Source organism: Pseudorasbora parva, chromosome 10, assembly GCF_024679245.1.
Source record: "Pseudorasbora parva isolate DD20220531a chromosome 10, ASM2467924v1, whole genome shotgun sequence".
Classification (NCBI taxonomy): Eukaryota; Metazoa; Chordata; class Actinopteri; order Cypriniformes; family Gobionidae; genus Pseudorasbora; species Pseudorasbora parva.
The window spans coordinates 12087116-12096080 of NC_090181.1; positions in this window are offsets into that span (position 1 = coordinate 12087116).

Below are 8965 nucleotides of genomic sequence, written 5' to 3' on the forward strand. Positions count from 1 at the left end.
CCGGTGAAAAATGACCCTAGGGGTAATTAACAGATGGTTACCGAGCAGATCGGGATGCGTTTTCATGAAAATTCAATGTTAAGAGTTTTATCTCTAAAAACAGATTAGCTTATTATGCTAGGGTAGCCTAGAAATCTAGACGCACCCTAACGGCAGCAAATCTAATCTGCCCGCGAGTGTTGTCTAGCAACTCTCAATACCCTTCTGAGCTGTATTCCCCTAACTCTTGCCGGGCCAATCACATCGTGTATGGAGTCGGTGGGCGGGGCCATAATGACGACGGCCGAGTTGCGTTTGCGTGCTTCTAGTAAACACAGAAACTGGCGAACGGCAGTCTTTCGAAATCAGCTTTGACCGTGACTCTGGAAGACTTGGAGTTAAGCTTTTCTCTGAGAAAAGAACAAAGTACGGCACTGAAGTCAATCTTTGAAAGGGAAGATGTGTTCGGAGTTTAGCCGGCCGGATACGGCGAATGTTTAATCTATCAACGAGCTCTGCTTCACCTTCGTTGCTCTGGTTGGTTGTAGCGCTATCCTATCGCGTGCAGAGGGAGTTTGAAAGACAACCGTTTATCCCGCCCCTCGGATTGAGCCCTGTCTATGGTGAGTTTCCAGACCAAACATCTTGATGTGGGTCTGGCTTGTCAGGCTAATGCTAGGGCATATAATAATTCAAATTATAGTTAATACAACTAACAAGGCTCAAAATAGCCTCACACTAACACGGTAGTATAATGATGGTCCCTACATGCAAACAGAAGCATTGAGAACTTTCTAAGTGTACAAACAGTTAAATAAGAAGATACTTTATAAAGACAGTCGAGCCAAGAACGTGTGCTGATAGTTACATATTAACTAAACATGTTAGGTTCACAACTCACATAGGCAGTGGCGTAGCACCAAATTTTGGGCCCTGGGTACAAACCATCTTGCTGGGCCCCCGTACCATGTATGTGTATGTATAGAAAACGGACTTCCCTGCCTCGGGCCCTGGTTACTCAGTACCCTTTATCCCCCCAGTCCCACGCCCCTGCACATAGGCCTATAAAACTAGTAGTTTACTAAGTATATTTCAAGTTAAAACATTTTTTTTACAAATTGTATTTAACTAGTAAACTAAGTATACTTACCTAGAAGTTCACTTGTAAATATAGTTAAAGTATAAACGAACAATGTAGTCAAAGTTTACTCATTACACTTAAACACACTTTTATACACTAAAATAATTTAGTTAAGTAGTATTGAAATGGTAAACTTAGAAGTTTATTAGTAGTCCACTTTCTACATAAAGTATACTTAAAATATAGGCTACTCAAACCTAACTTGATAAAATTAACTGAAAGTAAATGGGTGAGTAAATGATTTATGAACTGTTCCTTTAAGGCACCACCATTATGTAGTAAAGTGATATATGGGCTGTGTTTTATGGCCTGGTAGTGATAAGTAATATTGACATAATTAAAGAAGTTCATAAGTCCGAAGTTCATAACTATTCAGATGGAAGGACGTCACAGACAGAATATGACAGAATGCTGCACAGAAATTTTACAACCAGCATCAGAATTCACTATTGTTTGTCCAAGTCCTTGAAACGGCTCTTAAAGCTTTAATCCTGCTCTTATCTGTCTTAACCGGACAGTTATCTGAAAGACATTCAAATTTCAACAAACTAAATAAGTGAGAAAAGTCTAGACAGTGAAGTCAATCTTGTTTCCGCCTTTTCTTCCAGTCTAGAACATTCATCAGCATTACCGAAGAAGAGTTTTAAAAGCATTTTAATGGAGCGTCAACATGAAACCGACTAGGTGATTAAACAGCCTATCTCTGCGTGGAGGTATTATATGAGTGCCTGTGGGTATATAGAGGGATTTTATTCCATGTGGAGTATATTTTTGCACTCAGAGGCGTGTGGGCGATTAAGTGTAACATCTGCCTGTGAACAGGATGAGTCAGGTTTGAGTTCTGACAGGCTTGTTGTACCCATTACTGCACGGCCTGTGCATCAGAAATCACTCTCAAAAAGAGACACCCTCAAGAGTTCAACATATTGAAATATCGATCGGAGATCCTTGAGGGCATTCAGGTGTCAGAGAACATTATGAAACGTCAATGGTGTTACAATACAAGTGGAGTCTGTCCTGAGGCAGCAACGCTTGTGCATCATTTCCTGCTAGCCGCTAAATGTTGAGGAATTTTTCCTGCAGTTAACAGCTCAAGATAAAAGCATCCACAAAATACCATAATATCTAATACACATGATTTGAGGGCAGTTCGGCTCTGTGGTCAATGAACCAGATGTACTCACATTATCAAAACCACTGGTCGACTGCAGTATTATGAATAAGAATATGTTTGTGGCATCTTAGTACAGGCTGCTAAAGGCTCTAATCACGAACCAAACTGCTTGGGCCAATATCAGCTCAGGTCCCTGAGACTCCCACAATGCAGTGCATCTGCCAGGGCCCACACCACACATACTGGGGCTGAAGCCAGAGGCCTGGAGGGGTTATAGCAAGAACAGAGAGTGGGAGAGTAAGATGCCAAGAAAAGCCTCTGGGCAGCATAACAGAAAATGGAAGGAAATGGTCACACAACTGGAAGAGAGAAAAAAAATGAATGTGACATGGAGTTTAACAGCTAAGAAAGTGTCTGATCGAAATATATATATACTCACCTAAAGGGTTATGAGGAACACCTGTTCAATTTCTCATTAATGCAATTATCTAATCAACCAATCGCATGGCAGTTGCTTCAATGCATTTAGGGGTGTGGTCCTGGTCAAGACAATAGGCTTGTTTGAGAAGCTCCTTGCCTCGCCTGAAATAAAGGCGAGACTAGGCGGCTGCAGTGAGGGGAGGATTTTGCTCATCTCAAACAAGCCTAATCTCATGAACTCCAAACTGAATGTCAGATTGGGAAGAGGTGATTTAAGCAATTTTGAGCATGGCATGGTCTGAGTATTTCGCAATCTGCTCAGTTACTGGGATTTTCACGCACAACCATTTCTAGGGTTTACAAAGAATGGTGTGAAAAGGGAAAAACATCCAGTATGCTGCAGTCCTGTGGGCGAAAATGCCTTGTTTGATGCTAGAGGTCAGAGGAGAATGGGCAGACTGATTCAAGCTGTTAGAAGAGCAACTTTGACTGAAATACCGCCCACCGGGTACCACTCATCTCCACTACAAATAGGAAAAAGAGGCTACAATTTGCACAAGCTCACCAAAATTGGACAGTTGAAGACTGGAAAAATGTTACCTGGTCTGATGAGTCTCGATTTCTGTTGAGACATTCAGTTGGTAGAGTCTGAGTAGAGTAGAGAATTTGGCATTAACAGAATGAGAACATGGATCCATCATGCCTTGTTTCCACTGTGCAGGCTGGTGGTGGTGGTGTAATGGTGTGGGGGATGTTTTCTTCACACACTTTAGGCCCCTTAGTGCCAATTGGGCATCGTTTAAATGCCACGGCCTACCTGAGCATTGTTTCCGACCATGTCCATCCCTTTATGACCACCATGTACCCATCCTCTGATACTTCCAGCAGGATAATGCACCGTCACAAAGCTTGAATCATTTCAAATTGGTTTCTTGAACATGACAATGGCCCTCATTTATCAATCTTGCGTAGAAACTGGTGTATATGTTGGCGTAAGATTATGCTTACACTCCTCTCATCGCCTGATTTATGAAGCTGTGTGTACCTCTGCAATCCAGGTGTACACAATACTTGCCCTTGATAAATGCCGCGGCTGAAAACGATCGTCATTAGAATAACACGCCCCTATATATTCAAGTCTCCACCTCCTCCACGCCCTCATTTTATGCCATGGACAAACAGAAGATGGCAAAGAAGCGAAACTTCTCAGACGTGGAGATCGGGCCCGCTCAATCATCTCACTAGTCCACTAGTCAGGGCACTGATTAGGACAGAAGTCAATGGGCTGACTCCCTGATCAGTGTCCTGACAACTGAATAAGTGAGATGAAACTTGCCTATCAAGACCATCACCAGGGAAGTGGAAAAACCCCCTGAAATTGTTTTATTTGGGAGTTTAAAGAGTGGGATTAAAGGCACCTACAAAAACAAAATATGGACCCAAATTACGAGTAGCCTACTGTTAATAGTGTGGAGGTTGAGAAGCGCACTCCAGCAGTTTAAATAGCTGTTTGGATGATAAATTACCATCACAATGCATTATTTTACAGCACATGGTTTAAAACAATTAGCATTTAATTTTGTATCCCGGCACATATATTGGGGTATACAATAGTGATGATGATGTGATGTGGAGTACCATTCATTTACATTAATAATTACATAACAATTTGTAAGATTCTTATTATTATTATGATTTTTATTCTTAATGACCCTTGTTATTTAGATGAAGAATGTCGTTTTTATTGATTGTATTATTGTTTAAAAGAAGAAGGTCATTTTTATTATTTTGTCAGTCTGAATTATTTTAGTCCCAGTCCGTGCGCAGCTGCCGGGCCAGGCGGGCCTGAAACGTCAGATACAGCGCACAGGCTCGTGACTGGAGGAATACATATGGCTACAGATCAAACGCTTTGGTAAAGTCACACAAATTAAACATTGAAGTTCATGTTGCACAAAAAGAAACACTGAATGTTGTTGTTGTGGTTTTTAACAGTGGGTCATATAGCATATATTTGTCAGTGCGTTTTGTGGTGTTAGGAATTGTTTATCGGTGCATTTTCGCTCTAACTCAAAACGTGCGTACACCACCTCCTGAGATGGCGTAGGATTTGAGCGTGCCGTGCGCCAACGTCCATATTGATAAATCTCAAAGTCACCGTGGTTTTGGGTGTACGCAAGGTGTACGCTGGAAATTTGGTGTACGCACTTTTGATAAATGAGGGCTAATGAGTTTACTGTACTAAAATGGCCCCCACAGTCACAAGATCTCAACCCAATAGAGCATCTTTGGGATGTGGTGGAATGGGAGCTTCGTGCCCTGGATACGCATCCCACAAATCTCCATCAACTGCAAGATGCTATCCTATCAATATGGGACAACATTTCTAAAGAATGCTTTCAGCACCTTGTTGAATCAATGCCACTTAGAATTAAGGCAGTTCTGAAGGTGAAATGGGGTCAAGCACAGTATTAGTATGGTGTTCATAATAATCCTTTAGGTGAGTGTGTGTGTGTGTGCGTGTGTGTGTATTATATATGTGTGTGTGTATATATATATATATATAATATCTCTGGACTTTGACTTGGCCATTCTAACACCTGGATATGTTTATTTTTTAACCATTCCATTGTAGATTTTGCTTTATGTTTTGGATCATTGTCTTGTTGGAAGACAAATCTCCATCCCAGTCTCCCTGTCCCTGCTGCCACCACCATGTTTGACAGTGGGGATGGTGTGTTCAGGGTGATGAGCTGTGTTGCGTTTACACCAAATATAACGTTTTGCATTGTTGCCAAAAAGTTCAATTTTGGTTTCATCTGACCAGAGCACCTTCTTCCACATGTTTGGTGTGTCTTCCAGGTGGCTTGAGGCAAACTCTAAACAATACTTTTTATGGATATCTTTAAGAAATGGCTTTCTTCTTGCCACTCTTCCATAAAGGCCATATTTCTGCAGTATACGACTGATTGTTGTCCTATGGACAGCTGTAGATCTCTGCAGTTCATCCAGAGTGATCATGGGCCTCTTGGCTGCATCTCTGATCAGTCTTCTCCTTCTATGAGCTGAAAGTTTAGATGGACGGCCAGGTCTTGGTAGATTTGCAGTGGTCTGATACTCCTTCCATTTCAATATTATTGCTTGCACAGTGCTCCTTGGGATGTTTAAAGCTTGGGAAATCTTTTTGTATCCAAATCCGGCTTTAAACTTCTCCACAACAGCATCTTGGACCTGCCTGGTGTGTTCCTTGTTCTTCATGATGCTCTCTGCTCTTTAAACGGACCTCTGAGACTATCACAGTGCAGGTGCATTTATACGGAGACTTGATTATACACAGGTGGATTCTATTTATCATCATTGGTTATTTAGGTCAACATTGGATCATTCGGAGTTTCTTCACAAAAAATTACAGTTTTATATCTTTATGTTTGAAGCCTGAAATGTGGCAAAAGGTCACAATTTTCTGCAGTTTGGCGTTTTAACACGTGATCCGAATCATGAATAATATGCCGATTCATTAAAGGTGCCCTAGAATGAAAAATGAAATTAACCTTGCCATAGTTAAATAAGAGTTCAGTACATGGACATCACATACTGAGTCTTAAACACCATTGCCTCCTACTTCTTATGTAAATCTTGTACATGAAAAACACAACAGAAAAATAAGTGATACTCAACATAACACCAACAGTGACGCTTACACTGGGATCATTAAAATGTACGCCCACAACATATACGCTTACGCTGGGATCATTAATATGTATTTCCCCAACATTTGCATATTATGTCTAAACATGTTCATTGTCAGGTGGAACTGCAGCCGAATGGACACAAATGTCATGTTCCAGGCTGTGCAGGGGACGCGAGGACTTTTCTACCCTTCCCACAGATAAAAATGTCAACTGTCATGGTTGATTTTTATCATAATCATACCGGAGCAATTTAATTCAAAATCGTTCGTTTGTTCGGCCCATTTGAAGCAAGGTTCGCTCTAGGCTTGGGCGGTATCCAAATTTTGATACCGTCAAACCTCCTCCCTATTTTACCTCGGTATACGGTATTACCGTGAATAATTAAAACCTTATGATGTAAGGCTCAGACAGCGTCAACAAACTGTTGGCTTGGCTTATATATATGTGTATATATATATAGGCCTATATTTTTATTTTATTTTTTACATTTGAGCCCCTGCCCCTGAGAAACTCTCTGCACGTTTTATGCTTACCGTTATGAGACAATTGTCAGACAATTGACTTTTTTTTGTGTGAAGTTAATCATGAACAATTAACTTTTGTGGAGTTAATCATGAACTCCACATGATTTTTGTGGAGTTCATGCTTATTGCTTACATTGCCAGCTGTGTGACAAAAGGCTTCGGCAATATTACAGCATAGTCCGAGGGTGCGCTCGGTTTTTCATCCACTTAGCAGTGAGGATGGTGGTTTCGGATATGCGCCCTTAGGTTCAAGGTATTTCCATCTCTCGCGGTCATCTTTTTGTTGCACAATTTGCAAATTGCCTCGTCTGTATTTACCGTCAAAACCCAAAATACTTCCAAACTGCAGAAGTTGTGTTCTTTTTCGATAATAACTCAGTGCCCGACTCGCCGTCTTTTACCCTCTCTCTCTCTCTCTCTCTCTCTCTCTCTCATCCACGCTGTCATAACAACGCATACACATATTTAGGCATTTAATAAATAAATAGTATTTAATATGTAAATAGTTTAATTAGTTCAACTTATTAAATATTTAATAATTAATTGTTGATCAGCAATATGTAAGTTGATCTGTTTTTTGTTTTTTTTTGACGGTATTGAAACTGATACCGTTGCTATTTTTAGATCCCGCGGTATACCATTTTACCGTATTACCGCCCAAGCCTAGTTCGCTCAGCCTCTTAAACCGAAGAAAGGGACAATTACAACTATATTCCTGCATGCAGTAAGTAGTGATTTATCCACTTTTTGACTGTTTTAACTATTTCTGATTAAATTGAAAGTTTCTTAGAGAGAGACAGCATTGTCTAGATAACGCAAGATGCTAGTACAGTAACAATAGGAAACTCCAAGTACCATACATAACTAAATAAGTTAGTGTGTCTAATGACAAAGGTTAATATTACTTTGTATTACAAAATACAACCATAGATATGTTTGTCATACTACGTTAGTTAAGTTGATGTTTAGTTGCTAGCGTCACCTTCTCCGCCATAAGTTAAAATGATAGTCATTTATTTGATAAGACTTCTATTCATTTTGTCAAAATATATACATTTATATTTTTGAGAACTGAAGTATGATGTTTTTTATGTTGTATGAAGTATGATGTTGTTGAGAGTACATCTGAAATACACAATACACTGCGTAGCCTACATTGTGACTAACGTTACATAAACATATAATATCATTGACAAAAAAAGACGAGTCTATGTAGTTTAAAAAAAATAAAACCTTGAACAAAAACCACTGGTTTTGGTTTAGTCGGGGGGAAAGAAGAGTGTTCGTGCTTGCGGTTGCAAGATTTCAGTAATTTAAATCCCCAATCAGAGCTTTCCTGTGAAAAGGACATTTTCTGTCATCCTTGCAGGACTGTAATATGAAGCGTGCAAAGTAATATTTTAGAAACTGTGTGAAAGTGAATAGCACAAAACTGGCACAATAGCGGTATAAAGATGTTGGTGCAATATGCATCACGTGACTTAACATGCGTCATTGTTTTCAAATATCTCCGTCTTCACAGTCCACACTACGGCGCGAAGATTTTTCTTCTCATAAGTTTTCAGTTGCGACCAACTGGTTAAAGGTCCAAATCAATGCAGTTTCAAAGGTCTTCAGAGGCTCTGCGCAATCCCGAGGAATAAGGACTTATCTAGCGAGACCATCTGTAATTTATTTTTTTAATGAATAGGCTTTTTAAATTAAATCGCTCATCTTGGGCTGCTCTGCGACATGCCAGTGATTTGTCAACCACGTTAAATTTCACACTAGACGCAGGCAGAAGTACAGCCCCAAGTGATCGTGCAAGGAGGAATACAAACACCTTTTGTATTCAGAACTCGTGTGTGCGCAAACTTGAATGGAATGGAAAAGAACAGTGGTGCCACATTCAACTTTTAAAGCAAACCTATGTATGAAATGCTGAAAAATAAACTTTGCACATTTTCGTTTAATTTTTTTATATATATATATATATATATATATATATATATATATAAAAATAAATAAGAGGCAAACTTAAATTTTGCCTCTTTTATTTATATAAAAGAGGCAAAAATGCATTCTGTCCAAAACAGCTCATTAACGCTTTAAGCTC